The sequence below is a fragment of the Corvus cornix genome, chromosome 7 (genome assembly GCF_000738735.6).
Source record: "Corvus cornix cornix isolate S_Up_H32 chromosome 7, ASM73873v5, whole genome shotgun sequence".
Lineage (NCBI taxonomy): Eukaryota > Metazoa > Chordata > Aves > Passeriformes > Corvidae > Corvus > Corvus cornix.
The window spans coordinates 29280388-29291872 of record NC_046337.1 but is presented as its reverse complement, the minus strand read 5'-3'; the positions used below and the strand labels follow the sequence as shown (position 1 = coordinate 29291872).

The 11485-nt window shown below is 38.4% G+C and overlaps 1 long non-coding RNA gene across 6 annotated transcripts in view; it reads right to left on the bottom strand.

The window, feature by feature from the left end:
* Positions 1–6154: 6154 nt before the first annotated feature.
* The window catches only part of LOC104693746, a 51465-nt gene continuing 46134 nt past the window's right edge, over positions 6155–11485 (bottom strand). For all 6 annotated transcript variants that reach the window (XR_005602371.1, XR_005602373.1, XR_005602370.1 and 3 more), the window contains one exon: positions 6155–7606. This is a non-coding gene — a long non-coding RNA (uncharacterized LOC104693746). The remainder of the gene's footprint in view (positions 7607–11485) is intronic.

Sequence of the window (11485 nt, the reverse complement as noted above, 5' to 3'; positions counted from 1 at the left end):
TGCTCAAGTGAAACATGAGTTATCTCTCTTCTTCAGTTGGACAGGAATTATCACACATAAGTAAGTTAAAAGTCTCTTTGCTGTTTGGCCCAATTTTAGGAATTGCTGGGCCAGATCTCGTGCAGCATCCTGGCAAAGTCTTGTACAGTTTATTCCCAAACAATCCTATATTGAGGCAATAATAACACAAGGCTAGGCTATGCTTCAGCTTAAAGGATAAGACTGCAGCTGTGGAAAAACAGCTGTTTCATCAATGTCTTCCTCAGTGGCTGACACCGAAAAGAAAAGGATGTGGGATGCTGAACGTGGAGACAACAGTCATTTGAAAATAAAGCTGAAAAGTATCAAGTGTCACTTCAAGCCACTAGAGAAAATCAAAGTGTATTTTAAAACACGCAGACTTACCTGGGTGGCTGGATTTCCTGCTGAATGCTCTGTATAGATGCTTGGCCACAAGATTTCCTGGTTCATCATAATACCTGGGGTAATTCATTAGGTTTGCCACCCATGTTGTTAATCTGAAAGCAGTGTTCCTTTAAATCCATAAAAGAAATCAATATCCAGAAGGCTTTTCAAGGCTAGAATATGATGCAGTTGCAAAGCAAACAGAGAAGCTGCAGCATGAATGACAGCTTTACTAAAACGTTAGGCTTCACCTAAGGCCAAAATCGTGTGTAAGTGGAATAAAATTGCCACTAATGATCTTGGTCATTAATGTTTAATTATGCATTTCATTACGTAAAGTTATTATTGTAAAGGATTTCATTAGGAACAATTAGAGTGCCTCTCTTCTAATTTATATGCACCTGTTCTTAATTACCATGGTATTGAAATCAATACTGAAAAATGCTTAGGTACTTTACATTCGACATAATGTGCTGTATATAACTAGGATTACAACACCTTCCATGTTATTAGCTGACAGTCAAGTTAAATTAACATCTGCTAAAATATGTTCCCTTTGTTCTAAAATGAGGTCAAATCATACTGCCTGTAAAATCCGAGTTCCTTAGCAAAGGCAGAAGTTATCAGAATGTGTATGTAACTGATGTTTGTAAGCCATTTTAAAATAATCTTTTGTGGTTTCTGTTGTTTTTAATGTCTTCATTCTAGAGTCTCTGTCACTATTATATACCACTGCTATATATAGTATGCATAATATAACTGCTAAAGCAGCTTTCTTAGCATGCATTACCATAAGATATCCTGACAGAAAGAGTTGCTAGGGATAATAACTACGTGCCAACAGGAGGATAGCAAACCCCAGATGTTTCATGTGAGACAGCACACTAGAATCCCATCATCAATTCACTTCTCACACATATCGGTTCAGCTTCCAAACCACTTCTTATTCTTGTAATTTTTCATACATATCTAGACATTCTATACAGAAAGTCCAGTTTCTAAAATATTTAAATGTGTAATGGTGTTTTCTCACGCAATTAATGAAAATGTTTCTTGATATGTGTCAGTGATTATATTTAACAAGCAATTCTTCAACACGTAAACAATCCTTCAGCAAAGTATCAGTGGGGTTTTAGAGCTCAGCCCTAAAATTGCTCAGACACAGCAACAAACACAGGAGCAGAAGGAGAACCCTCCCAGTTTCTTTCCTCTGGCATTTTGGTTTTGAAACCCTACAGCCCACTGAGATTTCAAACACGTTGTTATTTAAAGCCATTAAAGCTAAAAATGGTTTGTGGTAAATGGAACCCCAAGCACGCTGGACACCTGTAGGAAGTGTGGCGTGGCTTTTTAGATTGTATCTGGTTCCTCAACTGCCTGGCATGCTCCAGGCAAAATGTGGCCTGAGGTGTCCTCCCAGGTACCAGACTTTTGTTTAATCTTAGGTGTAACTGAGTCAGATCAGCCCCATTGCCTTTATTTTCCTCTCTCCCGTGGCCATCGTCCCACTTATTCAAGCTTCAGCAGCATCAGAGCAAGAGCTCTAAGTGATGAATGCTCTTTAAACCACCTAAATCTGATCAGATCCATGTGGTCACTTGTGTTCTAAGCCAAAGCATTTTGACATATGCTCTCTTGCACCTGCCCCATAATTCACAGTATGCTGTTCCCCTCTAAAAGGAAAAACAGGGAACGTGAAGAAATATAGCACCGATGTGGTTGCAGGGAATAGTCTACATGGCCTTTGCAGCACTTAACAGGAAACTGACCCATGATACAGTAATACACAGAAATAACAGAATCAATTTATTTTTCATAGAAACACAAACAAAAGTTTATTACCAGTTATGGCAGCTATGGCATGTCTATAATAACTCATAACATTTTTCTTACATGAGAATGGAGTTCTCCAGCACATTCTCTTACCCAAAGATTTTCTTCCATGCCCTCAACATTTGCTGGCCTTTCAAGACGAAGCCAAAAATTTTGCCTGTGAGATTCGCAGGGTGATAGAGGGTGAAACTGTCTTCACAGGATGAGTTTAGCAGGAGGAAACTTCAAAGAAAAACTGACTGATGTGGCAAATATATGAAAAGCACAAGAACAAAGCAATACTCTCAGTTGTGGGGAAGTTAGGATTTGGATCTCAATACTTCAGACTTAACTAAACACTAACAAACCAAATTAGCACAGGCAAACATCATCTAAGGCTTGCTTCTAGTGCAAATTAAAGGCTATTCTTTAGGGTTTTTTTCTGAAGTATGACTTACAGATGCTCCATTTGCAAGCCATATCTTAATTGCATTGCTCTGATGTTCTGGCTTTATTGCATATTTTTAAACATGAAGCTGACAACCCAATGGCATTCCTCTAAAATGTTTATTTGAATTATTGTTTTGCATCCATTTCCTTAATTATTTTATTTAAAATAGACATTCAAATGAACAGTCCTGAAAGATCACTTTGTTCAGAAGGATGATATCAACACTGCAGAAATATCTGCAATATAATTACATTGTCAATGTATTTTAAGTTTTTCAGGTAATTGCAGTTTATCTTCACAGAAAAATACTCTAGATAAAAATAATTGTCAGATATAATCACAGAATCTACTTAAGTATCTTCTTTAAATGTGGTAAACGTTGGTTTAGGGCTTGGTTTAGTGCTTGTGAAAGACTAAGGAAGAGAAGCAAGTAAGATCCTTGCACTGGATAAGCATTCCAGCTTTTATCCTCCAGTTCACCAGAGACCAGTTGTTTCTATTTCTGGGACTTTCCTGCATAAACTGCTTCTTACACTGGATGTGTAGCACTTTTGTGATGTGCACCAATTACGTATCCTTCTCCCTTTCCCTTTGTACAGAATCCCAGTTTTGTGATGCAGGACAAGGCTTTTGTCTGGTTTGGGATCAATCACTGAGACTCTTTTGCTATAAAGTGATTGGAATTATTCATTAATTTTCCAGACCAGTAGTTTTGTCTTTCATGAAGTAAAATTGATTTCCTTATCTGAGCTTGTGAAGAAGTGAAATGTGCATCTTTCTTGATTCATAGCTCAGGATGGACAGTAATGGAGAAGCTTTGAAAGCAGCAGGTTTTGAGACCCCAGAAATGACAGGTCTTGGCGCAACAACCTAATATTTACTCATGGGTGGGCTGCATATTGCACTAGATAGCACTTTGGAAAGAGGATATTTAAATTTGGGGAGAATAAATCCTTGGGGAGCACTAGCTTTTCTACAGATTTGCTTTATTCATTCTCTGCTGGAGAGCTTCACGACAGTTTATAGTGCTCAACAAATCTCTTTGGTTGCAAGAGGGGTTGATTTATTCCACCATGTTTGAATCACCTGGGAGAAATAGAAGCAACTTGGAGTTGAATTACTGAGTAATCTATAGCTTCTTTTTCAAGGACCAGCAGACTCAGGAACAGACAGCATTTCCATCAGAATCTTACCTATCTTCTGGCCAGATGGTAGCAAGGAGCATTGGAAATCTGATTAATACCCTGTGGTGGGTTTTACCAGCTCCCTAGTTTCTGGCCTTTCAAACACTCCAGACCTTTTGAGAGTCTGTTCATAATATTACTACAGTTGTACCTCATATCCCTTTGGGCCACTACAAGAAAGGGTGAAATCCTGGTTCTCCTCTTTTATTTAACTGAAGATCTGTGGCATTTTCCTATCTAGAAGCTAACATTGCAGGAGCTATATTGTTTCCCTTTCCTTTCCAATGTAGTCTGGGAATGACTGTGCAGTCCTTGCACAACCACCAACACAGATTCTTGAATTAAAGCCTGAAAAAGAGGGTCTGTATTACTTTGAATTTAGGCTAGACTTTTACCTTTTATCCACAATCTACCCCATCTACTTTGCAGTAAAAATGCAAATCTTTTAAGCCTAGAGTATAATTAGAGTTCCAGACCTAGATTCCTGTCCCCTATGGCTGCTGTTTGACTAATTTCTTATTTTGTCCATTTTTCTTTCCACTGAGAAGATACTAAAAGTACTGCATTAATGTGCTTTGGACAGAAAAGAAACAGAGATAAATCAGCTACAGTTATTCCCTGGTCTGCAAAATAATTGCCTTGAAAGCCATTTTTCTTACTGTTAGCTCCTACCTTCAGAACTGTCTGCATTCATAACAAGGCTTTGCATCTAGATATTACTATAGCAGGGCATAATCTCTGCAACAGTAAAGCTTACCAGTCACTGTCTGTGAAAAGATCCTTTTTGCAGGTTCTACCCACATGGTTAGTTAGAAGAAGCCATGGGGAGTGTAATTGGATGTGTATTGCACCGATACAGAGAGCGGGAAATATGTGCCACTAACGACAAAGTATCAAACCCCCAAAGAGTAAAAACATAACCTAAGACCTTTGATGGTTCTAAATTCTATTCCTCATTTAAATTATATAGTCCTTTATCCCTTATAAACACCTGTGATTACAGTGAGATAAACACTTCACAGAGGTGTTACCCAGCAGGTGGTGGTGTCACAGTTTATGAGTGTTTCCAGCAGCTGGAATGAATATCTGAAATGTAAGTCAGACACTGGAAAACTAAAAGCTTCAAAAGTGGGTTCTAACACAGCTTAGAATTGCAGCACTGGGATCTCTGACCCAACTGCAATTTGGGAACTCCTGACACAGTGGTTCTTCTGTAATTTCTGATAGCATCAGCAGAACTTAGCTAAGCATGCAAGGAAGGAGTCCGAAATAAATACCCTTCATGTTCAACACAGCCGAAATATGAAGGTCACCTCAAGAAATGGAAATCAATGTATGCCAAGAACAAAGGGCCAACACAAAATATAACATACTATTATCCCAACCCATAGCACTGTACACAGCTTACTGTCAACAAATGCTCAGAGAAACAAGAGAGATGGAGTGAAATCCCTCTTATTATAGATGTTTGGAAAGAAAAGCAACTGGAAACGAATGCATTCCACCAGGGAGAAATCTCAATCTCCTATGAAATGGCTGACAACTGAGTTGTCTTAGACCAGGGCACAGGAGGAGAACCATAAATAAATTAAACTTTTTACTGTTCCTTTGATAAGTGATTTATCTCAATCTTCTTCTTATCATGAAATCTATTATGTATAGTTTTTAAAGTTGTAAGATGGTGGTGTGCTAGATGGAGTTTGAAGGATCTGTTAAAATCCCAGTAAATGAAGAAGACCTGAACAGCATGAGGTTATAATCAGTAGTGCCTTTTTCTGGGTTACGTTTTATCTTCTTTTACCACATTCTTAACTGACTTTTAAACTGTGGTAGGACTGGTTGCAGACTTGGTCCCTACAGGACACACAGGGTACACAGTGCATGAGGAATAAACTCATTCAAATCTGCAGATAGAGGAAGGCTGAAGCAACTGTGCCCAAATTCCTATCAGAAGAGAATTGCATGGTTAATGAATCACACTGAATCTACATGAGATTTGAGAGTCCTAACTGCTTAACCTCAAAAAATCATGATTTGGTCATCAGTTCTGCAGGATGAGCGAGAAGGGTGCTTTTGGCAGTAGTTTTGAACAAAAGAACAGATCAGTTGAGAAAATACAACTTTGGTACTTCCCATTTGCTTTGTCAGCCTAATGGAATCAAGATAAAATGAGGTATTAAGTATCATTTCCAAGGGGCTAAAGTGGAAGACCTTTATTGTCCAAATGCCAGCCCTGAAAGTGAAGGGAAATCCAAACAATAGTGCAAGGTAAGTTTCTGCACAGAAAAAAAAATCAATGAGCTCTGGCAGCTGTCTGAAAACTTTGTTAGTTCAATGAATCACATTTATACAGACACTAATAATTATAATGTAAATAAGGCAGTCAGAGTAAAATAGTCCATCATATAATACTCAGTATGCCAATGTTATTACCATAGTGTTACAATTACCTAAGTTTAATAGAGAAATATAAGACACTCACAGAAAGTAATTGAGATAAAAGAGCACAGTAAATTGGTATAGTACTGCAGAGAGCGATGAGCCACACTTATTAATTTCAACAATTACAAACCTACAGAGCAAGTTCTACTTCTCTTATCCCAATGAATGATTATGTTAAAGCAAATAGTCCACACTCCTAATGGAATTCCCCTACTTCATAAAACTGGAAGGTTTGTTAAACATCCCACCTGGATTTTCTGCAATGCTGTGCTGCATGTATTTGAGTGTTTCTTCTGCAGCATTAATTGCAGAGGGGGAAATTCCTTGAAGTGCTGTCGAATGTCTCTGCACTTTGAAGTGTCTGTCATGAGTGTGGCAGACATGCCATCAGCCTGCCTCAAAGACAAGGACCTCCACAGTTTTTTACAATAAATAAACTAGTTCTATTTTGTGTTCCCCTTACTCTAAAACTACCTCTCCTTTACAATCCCTGAAGTTAGCTCATGTACTCCTGCCCTTTTGAGTGGCTTCTTCAAAGGGAGGTAAAAAAAAATTGACTGGCTGACAAAACAGCATTAAAAAAAAAGAAGAAAAAGGAAAAAAAAAAAAAAAAGGAGAAAATAATCCAGTAAGATACAGTAGTGTTCAAACTTCTACATGGCAAGGAGAAAAAGTAGGACAGAGGTTTTGCATAACCAAAATAATTGCCATTATAAGGAACAAGTCAAACCCAGAGAAATACTAAAATTCTAGCAAGAAATTCAGCCTGGCATGCACCTTGGCATGATTTATATCGTACATCTCTTGGAGAATTTCCACTGGAGAGGGACAGGGAGAGGCCCTGCTTGTGGTCTAAGGAACACAGGACTACCTGATCCAGCTGGCTTTGGAAGTCAGCTGGATGAGATTTTATGATTAATCATAAAATGCACAAAATGAAGTGCTTATATGGTAGGATAACCAGCAGAAACCTTGCTGAGCTCCTCTTTGCTGAACTCACACATCCTGGGACCTCTCCCACTTGTACAGGTGACTATGACTTGTCTAACAGCCCCATAAAACTCTCTGACCTTATTACACTACTGGTTTGTGATTAGTTACCTGGTCTTAAAATGGTATGAATAATTAGGGTGACCTAATTTTCCACACAGCCACAACATCCAGCAATTAATTCTTCTGTTCCCAAAACAATATTTCCTCTTGCTAGTTGCACAGGTGTTCCTCCTGCAGCTTCTTTTTCATGCCATCTTCCTTAATCCCAGAGGGCTGCAGAGGATTCTCAGCCTGACTGCTCCACAGAGCAGCAAAAAGTCTGAAAAGAAAGCATAAGATTAAGTGTCTCAGCTGGGGGGAAAGGGAAAAAATAAATATGCACGTATCCTGAGATGCTTCAATGCTTTTCATGAATGAAATTGTGCTGTGCATGAAATGTTTTCAAAGAGAGAAGGAAACCATTTTTTAAATGTTTGCAAGTTCAATTTAGTAATTAATACTTTGCATAGATATTACTAGGGGAACAGTTAAAGATGGGTGAGGCCGAAAATACCTGTTCTGAATTTGAATTTTCACAAGCAATCGGAAGGACAATTAAAAATGATAACGTGCAAGTGATAACAGCTTGAGAATTCATTAAAGTAGAACCTCAAAATCTTTTGATTTGCAGAACCTCTTCAGTACTGTATTTAATTACTTTTGCAGCATTCTTAGGATTTACAGTTTGAAACCTTTAGACTCTGGGAAAGATGAAAGGTCTGTGCCTGTTTAACAGTGTCACCTATGAGTCTGAATAGAAGGAAAAAATATGTAAAGCTGGGAGAGGGAATTACTGCTGGGACATATGTATGCATTTTCCTGCCGCTGTAGGAATGTATGGATTATCAGTCTGGGTCACTTTGTCTCTGGAAGAAATTCAAGAATTCACCTATACGCCTTGTTTTGCCAGCTGCTTTTCTTCAAAGGTATCCAAGTGAGTTCTGCCAGCATAAATCTTTCCATGAAAGAGCAGCATCTGCATCCTGGCCCATAACACTCACAGGCTTTTACAGGCTGCTTCATGGGAGATGAGGTGTCCTGTCTGACAAGTTGAAGGAGCAGCGTCAGTTGTATGGCTCCTCTAAAAACTGTATCCAGGATGAGATATTTCAGGAACACCAGAAAAATTTCTTGCTCTTATGAGAGGTGTCTTTACATATCTCTGTGTCAGCTTAACTAGCATGTGATAGCACAAGCTGCTACTGATAAAGCCAGATCTGTCATATGAAAAACCATAAAGCACTACTTCAAATGTATGCTTATATTTCTTTTGATACAGACCAATTCCTAGGATTTAATAGAGTAAAATAAAAAGTTGAAATATACTTTATATTAAAACAGATTCAAAGTAAAAAAAATATATATTGGAGTTTCTTAAATGAGCTGTTTCAAGCTTGAGAGCATTTTCAGAATTGCATTTCAGATACTGAAAATCCAAATTTTTTCACACTGGTTCATATCTAAAAGGGATGTATGTTGAAATGTTTCATATGATGGAAATCCTTTTCCCCCACTAGTTATACTTTTATCTTTTATTCCTCCCCCTGCCCCACCCCATCCTAAAAAAAAAAAAAACAAACCATAAAAAGAATCCATGACGTTGGTCATTGAGGTATTCATATAAAAATTTAAAAGGAACCTCAGCTTTTTATAATATAATTATGTATGAATTCCCTTTAAAGTCTGATCCAGTATCCACTGACTTCAAAGAACAGATCTTTTTTGGATGAGACTAGTCACTGAAGAGTTTGGATGATATTAGTCACTGAAATGCAGATTCTGTGTTACCAGACTCTCTGCCTATATTATGGCTCTTAGGTGAAGACCCCATTATTAGCCCACAACAAGCTTTACAAATTACCACAGTATTATGAAGTTACAGTGGTATATTATCGCTTAAGTGTTCAAATCTCTTCAAAATTCTCCCTCTGTTATTATGAATTATATATTAAAAATGCTGTTAGTTCATAATAAGGCTGCAAAATTTATACATAAAAGAGCATTTCTCTTTTGAGGAACCTTACACTAAGTTGAAAAAAAAATGTCTGCCCATAAAATTAACATATCAAACCTTCAGGTTTAAAAGAAAACGTCATAAATGCAGAAACTTACGACATTTGCATAGCTCGGACAAGAAATTTCATGTTGTCTACTGCCAGTTTTATCAGTGTTATGTTAAATGATCCTTTCCTGCATTTGCTTCATAGAGACCTAGTAACATTTGTCCTTCTTTCTGAATTGAAATTATGTTAGCATGACAAACACTAGAAGAGAAATCTGCTGGGAATTATTTATGAGGAACTTAGCAGAGTGGCTTTTAACATTATCTAATCCTGGAACCTTAGCCATGACCTTCATTAACCAGTGAAACACTCCCAATTACTAAAAAAGATGAACTTCAAGTGCCAAATTTTACCTAAAAGCACTAAAAAAAAGAAAACAAACACCTAAACTAAAGAAAAGCAGAGGAGAAAAGGAAAGAGGAAACCTATAGGGAAGAAAGACTCAAGTTTCCAAACCCAAGTAATTCTTGAAGGCCAAATTCTGGCTGCCAAAAGCAGGACAAAACCCCCAGGTGTGACGTGACAGGCTGTCCCCCAGAGGTCACTTCACGGCCAGTGCCACTGCTCCTGGTCAGCTGGGTGCCAGCTCAGGAGGCATTCAGCGCCCCAGAGGGATTCCGTGCTGACGGGTGGCTCCGGCGCCCTGCGGAGCACGGGCTCAGAGCTCCCTGGTGATGCAGTCCTACAGGCCTGTGCTTCCCTGAGGATGTTGGACAGGATGTGCATGGCTGCAAATCCAAAGCAGGCCCTCCTCCTCTCCTTTTGGAGGAGGCTCAGAACAGATAAGGCTCAGGCTGTGTTTTCCTTGGCTGTGACAGATTTGCACAGTATCACAAGCTTGCTGTGCCTGTTTGTTTTCCTTCTATCAAAAGAAAGATGTTGCAAAACTGTTTAGAGTACAAATGAATCCATACCCCATATGTTGCTGTTTATATTTATATCCACTTAGGACACCCAGCAGACCTGGTTATGGAGCAGGTCCTTGTTGTTTCCAGTTACTCTTCTGCTCATAAACATTTAAGTGTGAACAACTGGATATTGCCATGTCTGCACTTAAATTGCTCATTGTAATTTCACATCAGCTTCTATTCCATATCAATTTTCTATGCAGCATATTATAGTATCTGCTCATGTATTTTGTGCAGACTGTGTAGGAAGAAGCTTAATCTAAAACATCTGCAGCAAGATGAGATGATCACATAAACATTATTTCTTGTAGAGGTTCTGTCTATAAACTGCAATGAAATATGTTTCCACTGCATCAGCACAATCCTGCCTTTGCATTTACCTTTTATCATCAAAACGGAGAACAAAGGAAAATAAAATACAACAGGAAAAGTCAAATTCCCAGGCACATAAACACTATGTTCAGACAGAAACTGACAAAGCTCTGAAAATTATGTCCCTAATCCGAAACCTGTTCAATAAACTACATTAAATATCACTACTGAGTATCTGTTTATGTGCCTAAATTCCCAGTAAGCCATATGGAAAATTACTTTCTAATGTGGAATCACCAGAGCTTTCTGATAGCAAAAGCTCCACACACACACTAAACTGTTGCAGAGTAAGTCAATAATCAGTGAGCTGCAATTTTCAGAGGCTAATGGATTCAATAGACACCTAAGGGGTATCTCAGCCTCAGCAGCAGCATTGTGCTCCATCACATTACCCTGCAATAGAAGCAACGACTCACAACAGAGTCTCATAAAAGAGGGTATAAATTATCCTTGTAGTTGAGATTTACCCTTGAAGGTCGGTATCCATACCCAAGCAATTTCTCTTCAATCATGCCCTTCAGGCACTTTACCAAAAGATAGGAAAAGTGCTTTGTATCAGACGTTTCAGCTCTGAAGGTACCTACATGCAGTTTCATCTGCACATAAAACACAATACTGAAGCAGCTTGCCATCAACGCACAAATAGCTTTTGTCAGCAAACATGTTAATTACCAAAATTTGTGTTCCAAGACTTGCCGTGTTAGTTCCTTAAAAAAAACTAAGCACATTAGCTGTTTTCTCATTACATCATTTTGAATATGAGAATGAATGCAAGTTCCAACACAAGTTTCAGGGACTAGGGAGGGCAGATTATAA